This window comes from Vicugna pacos, unplaced genomic scaffold, assembly GCF_048564905.1.
Source record: "Vicugna pacos unplaced genomic scaffold, VicPac4 scaffold_16, whole genome shotgun sequence".
In the NCBI taxonomy this organism is placed as follows: Eukaryota; Metazoa; Chordata; class Mammalia; order Artiodactyla; family Camelidae; genus Vicugna; species Vicugna pacos.
The window spans coordinates 6,878,953-6,890,000 of NW_027328737.1; positions in this window are offsets into that span (position 1 = coordinate 6,878,953).

Genomic DNA, 11,048 nt, shown 5'->3' on the forward strand with positions numbered 1-11,048 from the left:
TATAGAATTTAGCATTTAGAATTTAGAACACAGAATACAGAATATAGAATACAGAAAGCAAAATATATAATGTAGAGTACAGAATAAATAACACACAATATAGGATATAGAATAGAGAATACAGAAACCAAAATTTAGAACATGGAATGCAGAACACAGAATTAAAAATATTGAACACATAATACTGAATATAAAATTTACAATTTACAATGTAGAACCCAGAATATAGAATATGGAATACGGAATGCAGAATTTTGTATTTGAATTAAGAATGAAGAACTCAAAATATAGAATATATAAAAGAGAATATAGAATCCTGAATTTAGAAATGGAATGCTGAACTCAGAATTTAGAATATAGAATACAGAATTCTGAGTATAGAATTTAGAATATAGAATGTAGAACACAGAATACAGAATATAGAATACGGAATGCAGAATATAGAATACAGAATATAGAATGTAGAACACAGCATATAGAAGATGGAAAACAGAATACAGAACCCAGAATTTAGAACATTGAATGCAGAACACAGAATTTAGAATATACAATACAGAATACTGAATATAGAAATTAGAACATCGAATGCAGAATTCAGAATTTGGAATGCAGTATACAGAATACTGAATATAGAATATAGAACATGAAATGCAGAACACAGAATTTAGAATATAGAATACAGAATACTGAATATAGAATTAAAATAATGAATGTAGAAAACAGAATATAGAATATAAAATACGGAATGCAGAATATAGAATACAGAGTATAGACTATCGAACACAGAATATAGAATATGGAAAACAGAATACAGAACCCATAATATAGAAGAAGGAATGCAGAACACAGAATTTAGAATATAGAATACAGAATACTGCATTTAGAATTTAGAATATTGAATGTAGAAAACAGAATATAGAATATAAAATACGGAATGCAGAATATAGAATACAGAATATAGAATATAGAACACAGAATATAGAATATGGAAAGCAGAATACAGAACCTAGGATTTAGAACAAGGAATGCAGAACACAGAATTTAGAATATAGAATATAGAATACTCAAAATAGAATATAGAACATGGAATGCAGAACACAGAATTTACAATATAGAAAACAGAATAGTGAATATAGAATTTAGCATTTAGAATATAGAACACAGAAAATACAATATAGAATACGGAATGCAAAATATATAATTTAGAATATAGAATGAATAACACACAATATAGGATATAGAATAGAGAATACAGAACCCAGAATTTAGAACATGGAATGCAGAACACAGAATTAAAAATATTGAACACATAATACTGAATATAAAATTTAGAATTTACAATGTAGAACCCAGAATATAGAATATGGAATACGGAAAGCAGAATTTTGTATTTGGAATAAAGAATGAAGAAAAAAAATATTGAACATATAAAAGAGAATATAGAATCCTGAATTTAGAAATGCAATGCTGAACACAGAATTTAGAATATAGAATACAGAATTCTGATTAAAGTATTTAGAATATAAAATATAGAACACAGAATATAGACTATGGAATACAGAATACTGAATATAGAATTTAGAACATGGAATGCAGAACACAGAATTTAGAATATAGAATGTAGAACACAGAATATAGAATAGAGAATAGAGAATAGAGAACCGAGAATTTAGAACATGGAATGCAGAACACAGAATTAAGTATATAGAATACAGAATACTGAATATAGAATTTAGAATATGCAATGTAGAACACAGAATATAGAATATAGAAAAACGAATGCAGATTATAGAATGTAGAATACAGATTGAAGAACAGAAAATATAGAATATATAAAAGAGCATATACAACCTAGAATTTACTAATGAAATGCAGAACACAGAATTTAGAATAAAGAATACAGAATACTGAATATAGAATTAAGAATATAGAATGTAGAACACAGAACATAGAATATAGAATACAGAATGCAGAATATGGAATACAAAATATATAATACAGAACACAGAATATAGAATATGGAAAACAGAATACAGAACCCATAATATAGAACAAGGAATGCAGAACACAGAATTTAGAATATAGAATACAGAATACTGAAAAAAGAATATAGAACATGGAATGCAGAACACAGAATTTACAATATAGAAAACAGAATACTGAATATAGAATTTAGCATTTAGAATTTAGAACACAGAATACAGAATATAGAATACTCAAAATAGAATATAGAACATGGAATGCAGAACACAGGGTTTACAATATAGAAAACAGAATACTGAATATAAAATTTAGAATTTAGAATGTAGAACACAGAATATAGAATATGGAATACGGAATGCAGAATTTTGTATTTGAATAAAGAATAAAGAACACTAAATATAGAATATATAAAAGAGAATATAGAATCCTGAATTTAGAAATGGAATGCTGAACTCAGAATTTAGAATATAGAATACAGAATTCTGAGTATAGAATTTAGAATATAGAATGTAGAACACAGAATATAGAATACAGAATACGGAATGCAGAATATAGAACACAGAATATAGAATTTAGAACAAAGTATATAGAATATGGATAACAAAATACAGAACCCAGAATTTTGAACATGGATTGCAGAAACAGAATTTAGAATATAGAATACAGAATACTGAATATAGAATTTAGAATATAGAATGTAGAACAAGGAATATAGAATATGGAATATAGAATACCTAATATACAATTTAGAACATGGAATGCAGAACACAGAATTTAGAATATAGAATATAGAATACTGAAAATTGAATATAGAATATGGAATGAAGAACGCAAAATTTACATTATAGAAAAAAGGATACTGAATATAGATTTTAGAATATTGAATGTAGAACACAGGATACAGAATATAGAATACGGAATGCAAAATATATTATGTAGAGTATAGAAATAAGAACACACAATAAAGGATATAGAATAGAGAATAGAGAAACAAGAATTTAGATTATGAAATGCAGAACACAGAATTTAGAATATAGAATACAGAATACTGAATATAAAATTAAGAATATTGAATTTAGAACACTGAATATAGAATATAGAATACGGAATGCAGAATATAGAATACTGAATATAGAATATAGAACACAGAATATAGAATATGGAAAACAGAATACAGAAACCAGAATTTAGAACACGGAATGCAGAACACAGAATATAGAATATAGGATTAAGAATACTAAATATAGAATTTAGAACATCGAATGCAGTACACAAAGTTTAGAATACAGAATATAGAATCCTAAATATAGAATATAGAACATGGAATGCAGAACACAGAATTTAGTATATAGAATACAGAATACAGAATATAGGATTTAGAATATAGAATGTAGAACACAGAATATAGAATATAGAATACGGAATGCAGAATATAGAATGTAGAATATAGAAAGAAGAACACAAAATATAGAATATATAAAAGAGAACATAGAACCTAGAATAAAGTAATGGAATGCAGAACACTGAATTAAGTATATAGAATACAGAATACTGAATATACAATTTAGAAAAGAGAATGTAGAACACAAATATAGAATATAGAATACGGAATGCAGATTATAGGATGTAGAATATAGAATGAAGAACACAAATTTAAGAATATATAAAAGATAATATAGAACCTAGAATTTAGTAATGAAATGCAGAACACAGAATTTAGAATATAGGATACAGAATACTGAATATAGAATTAAGAATATAGAATGTAGAACACAGAATATACGATATAGAATACTCAAAATAGAATATAGAACATGGAATACAGAACACAGTGTTTACAATATAGGAAACAGAATACTGAATATAGAACTTAGAACATAGATTGCAGAACACAGAATTTAGAATATAGAATACTCAGAATAGTATATGGAACATGGAATGCAGAACATAGGGTTTACAATATAGAAAACAGAATGCTGAATATAGAATTTAGCATTTAGAATTTAGAACACAGAATACAGAATATAGAATACAGAAAGCAAAATATATAATGTAGAGTACAGAATAAATAACACACAATATAGGATATAGAATAGAGAATACAGAAACCAAAATTTAGAACATGGAATACAGAACACAGAATTTAGAATATAGAATACAGAATACTGAATATAAAATTTAGAATTTAGAATGAAGAACACAGAATATAGAATATGGAATACGGAATGCAGAAGTTTGTATTTGAATTAAGAATGAAGAACTCAAAATATAGAATATATAAAAGAGAATATAGAATCCTGAATTTAGAAATGGAATGCTGAACTCAGAATTTAGAATATAGAATACAGAATTCTGAGTATAGAATTTAGAATATAGAATGTAGAACACAGAATACAGAATATAGAATACGGAATGCAGAATATAGAATACAGAATATAGAATGTAGAACACAGCATATAGAAGATGGAAAACAGAATACAGAACCCAGAATTTAGAACATTGAATGCAGAACACAGAATTTAGAATATACAATACAGAATACTGAATATAGAAATTAGAACATCGAATGCAGAATTCAGAATTTGGAATGCAGTATACAGAATACTGAATATAGAATATAGAACATGAAATGCAGAACACAGAATTTAGAATATAGAATACAGAATACTGAATATAGAATTAAAATAATGAATGTAGAAAACAGAATATAGAATATAAAATACGGAATGCAGAATATAGAATACAGAGTATAGACTATCGAACACAGAATATAGAATATGGAAAACAGAATACAGAACCCATAATATAGAAGAAGGAATGCAGAACACAGAATTTAGAATATAGAATACAGAATACTGCATTTAGAATTTAGAATATTGAATGTAGAAAACAGAATATAGAATATAAAATACGGAATGCAGAATATAGAATACAGAATATAGAATATAGAACACAGAATATAGAATATGGAAAGCAGAATACAGAACCTAGGATTTAGAACAAGGAATGCAGAACACAGAATTTAGAATATAGAATATAGAATACTCAAAATAGAATATAGAACATGGAATGCAGAACACAGAATTTACAATATAGAAAACAGAATAGTGAATATAGAATTTAGCATTTAGAATATAGAACACAGAAAATACAATATAGAATACGGAATGCAAAATATATAATGTAGAATATAGAATGAATAACACACAATATAGGATATAGAATAGAGAATACAGAACCCAGAATTTAGAACATGGAATGCAGAACACAGAATTAAAAATATTGAACACATAATACTGAATATAAAATTTAGAATTTACAATGTAGAACCCAGAATATAGAATATGGAATACGGAAAGCAGAATTTTGTATTTGGAATAAAGAATGAAGAAAAAAAATATTGAACATATAAAAGAGAATATAGAATCCTGAATTTAGAAATGCAATGCTGAACACAGAATTTAGAATATAGAATACAGAATTCTGATTAAAGTATTTAGAATATAAAATATAGAACACAGAATATAGACTATGGAATACAGAATACTGAATATAGAATTTAGAACATGGAATGCAGAACACAGAATTTAGAATATAGAATGTAGAACACAGAATATAGAATAGAGAATAGAGAATAGAGAACCGAGAATTTAGAACATGGAATGCAGAACACAGAATTAAGTATATAGAATACAGAATACTGAATATAGAATTTAGAATATGCAATGTAGAACACAGAATATAGAATATAGAAAAACGAATGCAGATTATAGAATGTAGAATACAGATTGAAGAACAGAAAATATAGAATATATAAAAGAGCATATACAACCTAGAATTTACTAATGAAATGCAGAACACAGAATTTAGAATAAAGAATACAGAATACTGAATATAGAATTAAGAATATAGAATGTAGAACACAGAACATAGAATATAGAATACAGAATGCAGAATATGGAATACAAAATATATAATACAGAACACAGAATATAGAATATGGAAAACAGAATACAGAACCCATAATATAGAACAAGGAATGCAGAACACAGAATTTAGAATATAGAATACAGAATACTGAAAAAAGAATATAGAACATGGAATGCAGAACACAGAATTTACAATATAGAAAACAGAATACTGAATATAGAATTTAGCATTTAGAATTTAGAACACAGAATACAGAATATAGAATACTCAAAATAGAATATAGAACATGGAATGCAGAACACAGGGTTTACAATATAGAAAACAGAATACTGAATATAAAATTTAGAATTTAGAATGTAGAACACAGAATATAGAATATGGAATACGGAATGCAGAATTTTGTATTTGAATAAAGAATAAAGAACACTAAATATAGAATATATAAAAGAGAATATAGAATCCTGAATTTAGAAATGGAATGCTGAACTCAGAATTTAGAATATAGAATACAGAATTCTGAGTATAGAATTTAGAATATAGAATGTAGAACACAGAATATAGAATACAGAATACGGAATGCAGAATATAGAACACAGAATATAGAATTTAGAACAAAGTATATAGAATATGGATAACAAAATACAGAACCCAGAATTTTGAACATGGATTGCAGAAACAGAATTTAGAATATAGAATACAGAATACTGAATATAGAATTTAGAATATAGAATGTAGAACAAGGAATATAGAATATGGAATATAGAATACCTAATATACAATTTAGAACATGGAATGCAGAACACAGAATTTAGAATATAGAATATAGAATACTGAAAATTGAATATAGAATATGGAATGAAGAACGCAAAATTTACATTATAGAAAAAAGGATACTGAATATAGATTTTAGAATATTGAATGTAGAACACAGGATACAGAATATAGAATACGGAATGCAAAATATATTATGTAGAGTATAGAAATAAGAACACACAATAAAGGATATAGAATAGAGAATAGAGAAACAAGAATTTAGATTATGAAATGCAGAACACAGAATTTAGAATATAGAATACAGAATACTGAATATAAAATTAAGAATATTGAATTTAGAACACTGAATATAGAATATAGAATACGGAATGCAGAATATAGAATACTGAATATAGAATATAGAACACAGAATATAGAATATGGAAAACAGAATACAGAAACCAGAATTTAGAACACGGAATGCAGAACACAGAATATAGAATATAGGATTAAGAATACTAAATATAGAATTTAGAACATCGAATGCAGTACACAAAGTTTAGAATACAGAATATAGAATCCTAAATATAGAATATAGAACATGGAATGCAGAACACAGAATTTAGTATATAGAATACAGAATACAGAATATAGGATTTAGAATATAGAATGTAGAACACAGAATATAGAATATAGAATACGGAATGCAGAATATAGAATGTAGAATATAGAAAGAAGAACACAAAATATAGAATATATAAAAGAGAACATAGAACCTAGAATAAAGTAATGGAATGCAGAACACTGAATTAAGTATATAGAATACAGAATACTGAATATACAATTTAGAAAAGAGAATGTAGAACACAAATATAGAATATAGAATACGGAATGCAGATTATAGGATGTAGAATATAGAATGAAGAACACAAATTTAAGAATATATAAAAGATAATATAGAACCTAGAATTTAGTAATGAAATGCAGAACACAGAATTTAGAATATAGGATACAGAATACTGAATATAGAATTAAGAATATAGAATGTAGAACACAGAATATACGATATAGAATACTCAAAATAGAATATAGAACATGGAATACAGAACACAGTGTTTACAATATAGGAAACAGAATACTGAATATAGAACTTAGAACATAGATTGCAGAACACAGAATTTAGAATATAGAATACTCAGAATAGTATATGGAACATGGAATGCAGAACATAGGGTTTACAATATAGAAAACAGAATGCTGAATATAGAATTTAGCATTTAGAATTTAGAACACAGAATACAGAATATAGAATACAGAAAGCAAAATATATAATGTAGAGTACAGAATAAATAACACACAATATAGGATATAGAATAGAGAATACAGAAACCAAAATTTAGAACATGGAATACAGAACACAGAATTTAGAATATAGAATACAGAATACTGAATATAAAATTTAGAATTTAGAATGAAGAACACAGAATATAGAATATGGAATACGGAATGCAGAAGTTTGTATTTGAATTAAGAATGAAGAACTCAAAATATAGAATATATAAAAGAGAATATAGAATCCTGAATTTAGAAATGGAATGCTCAACTCAGAATTTAGAATATAGAATACAGAATTCTGAGTATAGAATTTAGAATATAGAATGTAGAACACAGAATATAGAATATGGAATACAGAATACTGAATATAGAATTTAGAACATGGAATGCAGAACACAGAATTTAGAATATAGAATATAGAATAGTGAATATAAAATTTAGCATATAGAATGTAGAACACAGTATATAGAATATAGCATACGGAGGGCAGAATATAGAATGTAGAAAATAGAACGAAAAACACAAAGTGTAGAATATATAAAAAAGAATATACAATCCAGAAATTAAAAATTGATTGCAGAACACAGAATTTAGAATATAGAATACAGAATACTGAATATAGGACTTAGAATATAGAATGTAGAACACAGAATATAGAATATAGAATACGGAATGCAGAATATAGAACTCAGAATTTAGAATTTAGAACAAAGTATATAGAATATGGATAATAAAATACAGAACCCAGAATTTAGAACATGGATTTCAGAAACAGAATATAGAATATGGAACACAGAATACTGAATATAGAATTTAGAATATAGAATTTATAACACAGAATATAGAATATGGAATAGAGAATACTGAATATACAATTTAGAACATGGAATGCATAACACAGAATTTAGTATACAGAATATAGAATACTGAAAATAGAATATAGAATATGGAATGAAGAACACAAAATTTACAGTATAGAAAAAAGGATACTGAATATAGATTTTAGAATATTGAATGTAGAACACAGAATACAGAATATACAATATGGAATGCAAAATATATTATGTAGAGTATAGAATTAAGAACACACAATAAAGAATAGAGAATAGAGAATAGAGAACCAAGAATTTAGATTATGAAATGCAGAACACAGAATTTAGAATATAGAATACCGAATACTGAAAATAAATTAAGAATATTGAATTTAGAACACAGAATATAGAATATAGAATACGGAATGCAGACTATAGAATACAGAATATAGAATATAGAACACAGAATATGGAATATGGAAAACAGAATACAGAAACCAGAATTTAGAACACGGAATGCAGAACACAGAATTTAGAATATAGAATTAAGAATACTAAATATAGAATTTAGAACATCGAATGCAGTACACAAAGTTTAGAATACAGAATACAGAATCCTAAATATAGAATATAGAACATGGAATGCAGAACACAGAATTTAGAATATAGAATACAGAATACAGAATATAGGATTTAGAATATAGAATGTAGAACACAGAATATAGAATATAGGATACGGAATGCAGAATATAGAATGTAGAATATAGAATGAAGAACACAAAATATAGAATATATAAAAGAGAATATAGAAACTAGAATTTAGTAATGAAATGCAGAACCCAGAATTTAGAATATAGAATACAGAATACTGAATATAGAATTAAGAATATAGAATGTAGAACACAGAATATAGAATATAGAATACGGAATGCAGAATATAGAATACAGAATATAGAATATAGAACACAGCATATAGAATATGGAAAACAGAATACAGAATCCAGAATTTAGAACATTGAATGCAGAACACAGAATTTAGAATATAGAATACAGAATACTGAATATAGAAATTAGAACATCGAATGCAGAATTCAGAATTTAGAATGCAGTATACAGAATACTGAATATAGAATATAGAACATGAAATGCAGAACACAGAATTTAGAATATAGAATACAGAATACTGACTATAGAATTAAAATAATGAATGTAGAAAACAGGATATAGAATATAAATTACGGAATGCAGAAAATAGTATACAGAGTATAGACTATCCAACACAGAATATAGAATATGGAAAACAGTATACAGAACCCATGATATAGAAAAAGGAATGCAGAACACAGAATTTAGAATATAGAATACAGAATACTGCATTTAGAATTTAGAATATTGAATGTAGAAAACAGAATATAGAATATAAAATACGGAATGCAGAATATAGGATACAGAATATAGAATATAGAACACAGAATATAGAATATGGAAAACAGAATACAGAACCTAGGATTTAGAACAAGGAATGCAGAACACAGAATTTAGAATATAGAATATAGAATACTCAAAATAGAATATAGAACATGGAATGCAGAACACAGAATTTACAATATAGAAAACAGAATAGTGAATATAGAATTTAGCATTTAGAATATAGAACACAGAAAATACAATATAGAATACGGAATGCAAAATATATAATGTAGAATATAGAATGAATAACACACAATATAGGATATAGAATAGAGAATACAGAACCCAGAATTTAGAACTTGGAATGCAGAACACAGAATTAAAAATATTGAACACATAATACTGAATATAAAATTTAGAATTTACAATGTAGATCCCAGAATATAGAATATGGAATACGGAAAGCAGAATTTTCTATTTGGAATAAAGAATGAAAAAAAAAAATATTGAATATATAAAAGAGAATATAGAATCCTGAATTTAGAAATGGAATGCTGAACTCAGAATTTAGAATATAGAATACAGAATTCTGAATAAAGTATTTAGAATATAAAATATAGAACACAGAATATAGACTATGGAATACAGAATACTGAATACAGAATTTAGAACATGGAATGCAGAACACAGAATTTAGAATATAGAATGTAGAACACAGAATACAGAACAGAGAATAGAGAATAGAGAACCGAGAATTTAGAACATGTAATGCAGAATACAGAATTAAGTATATAGAATACAGAATACTGAATATAGAATTTAGAA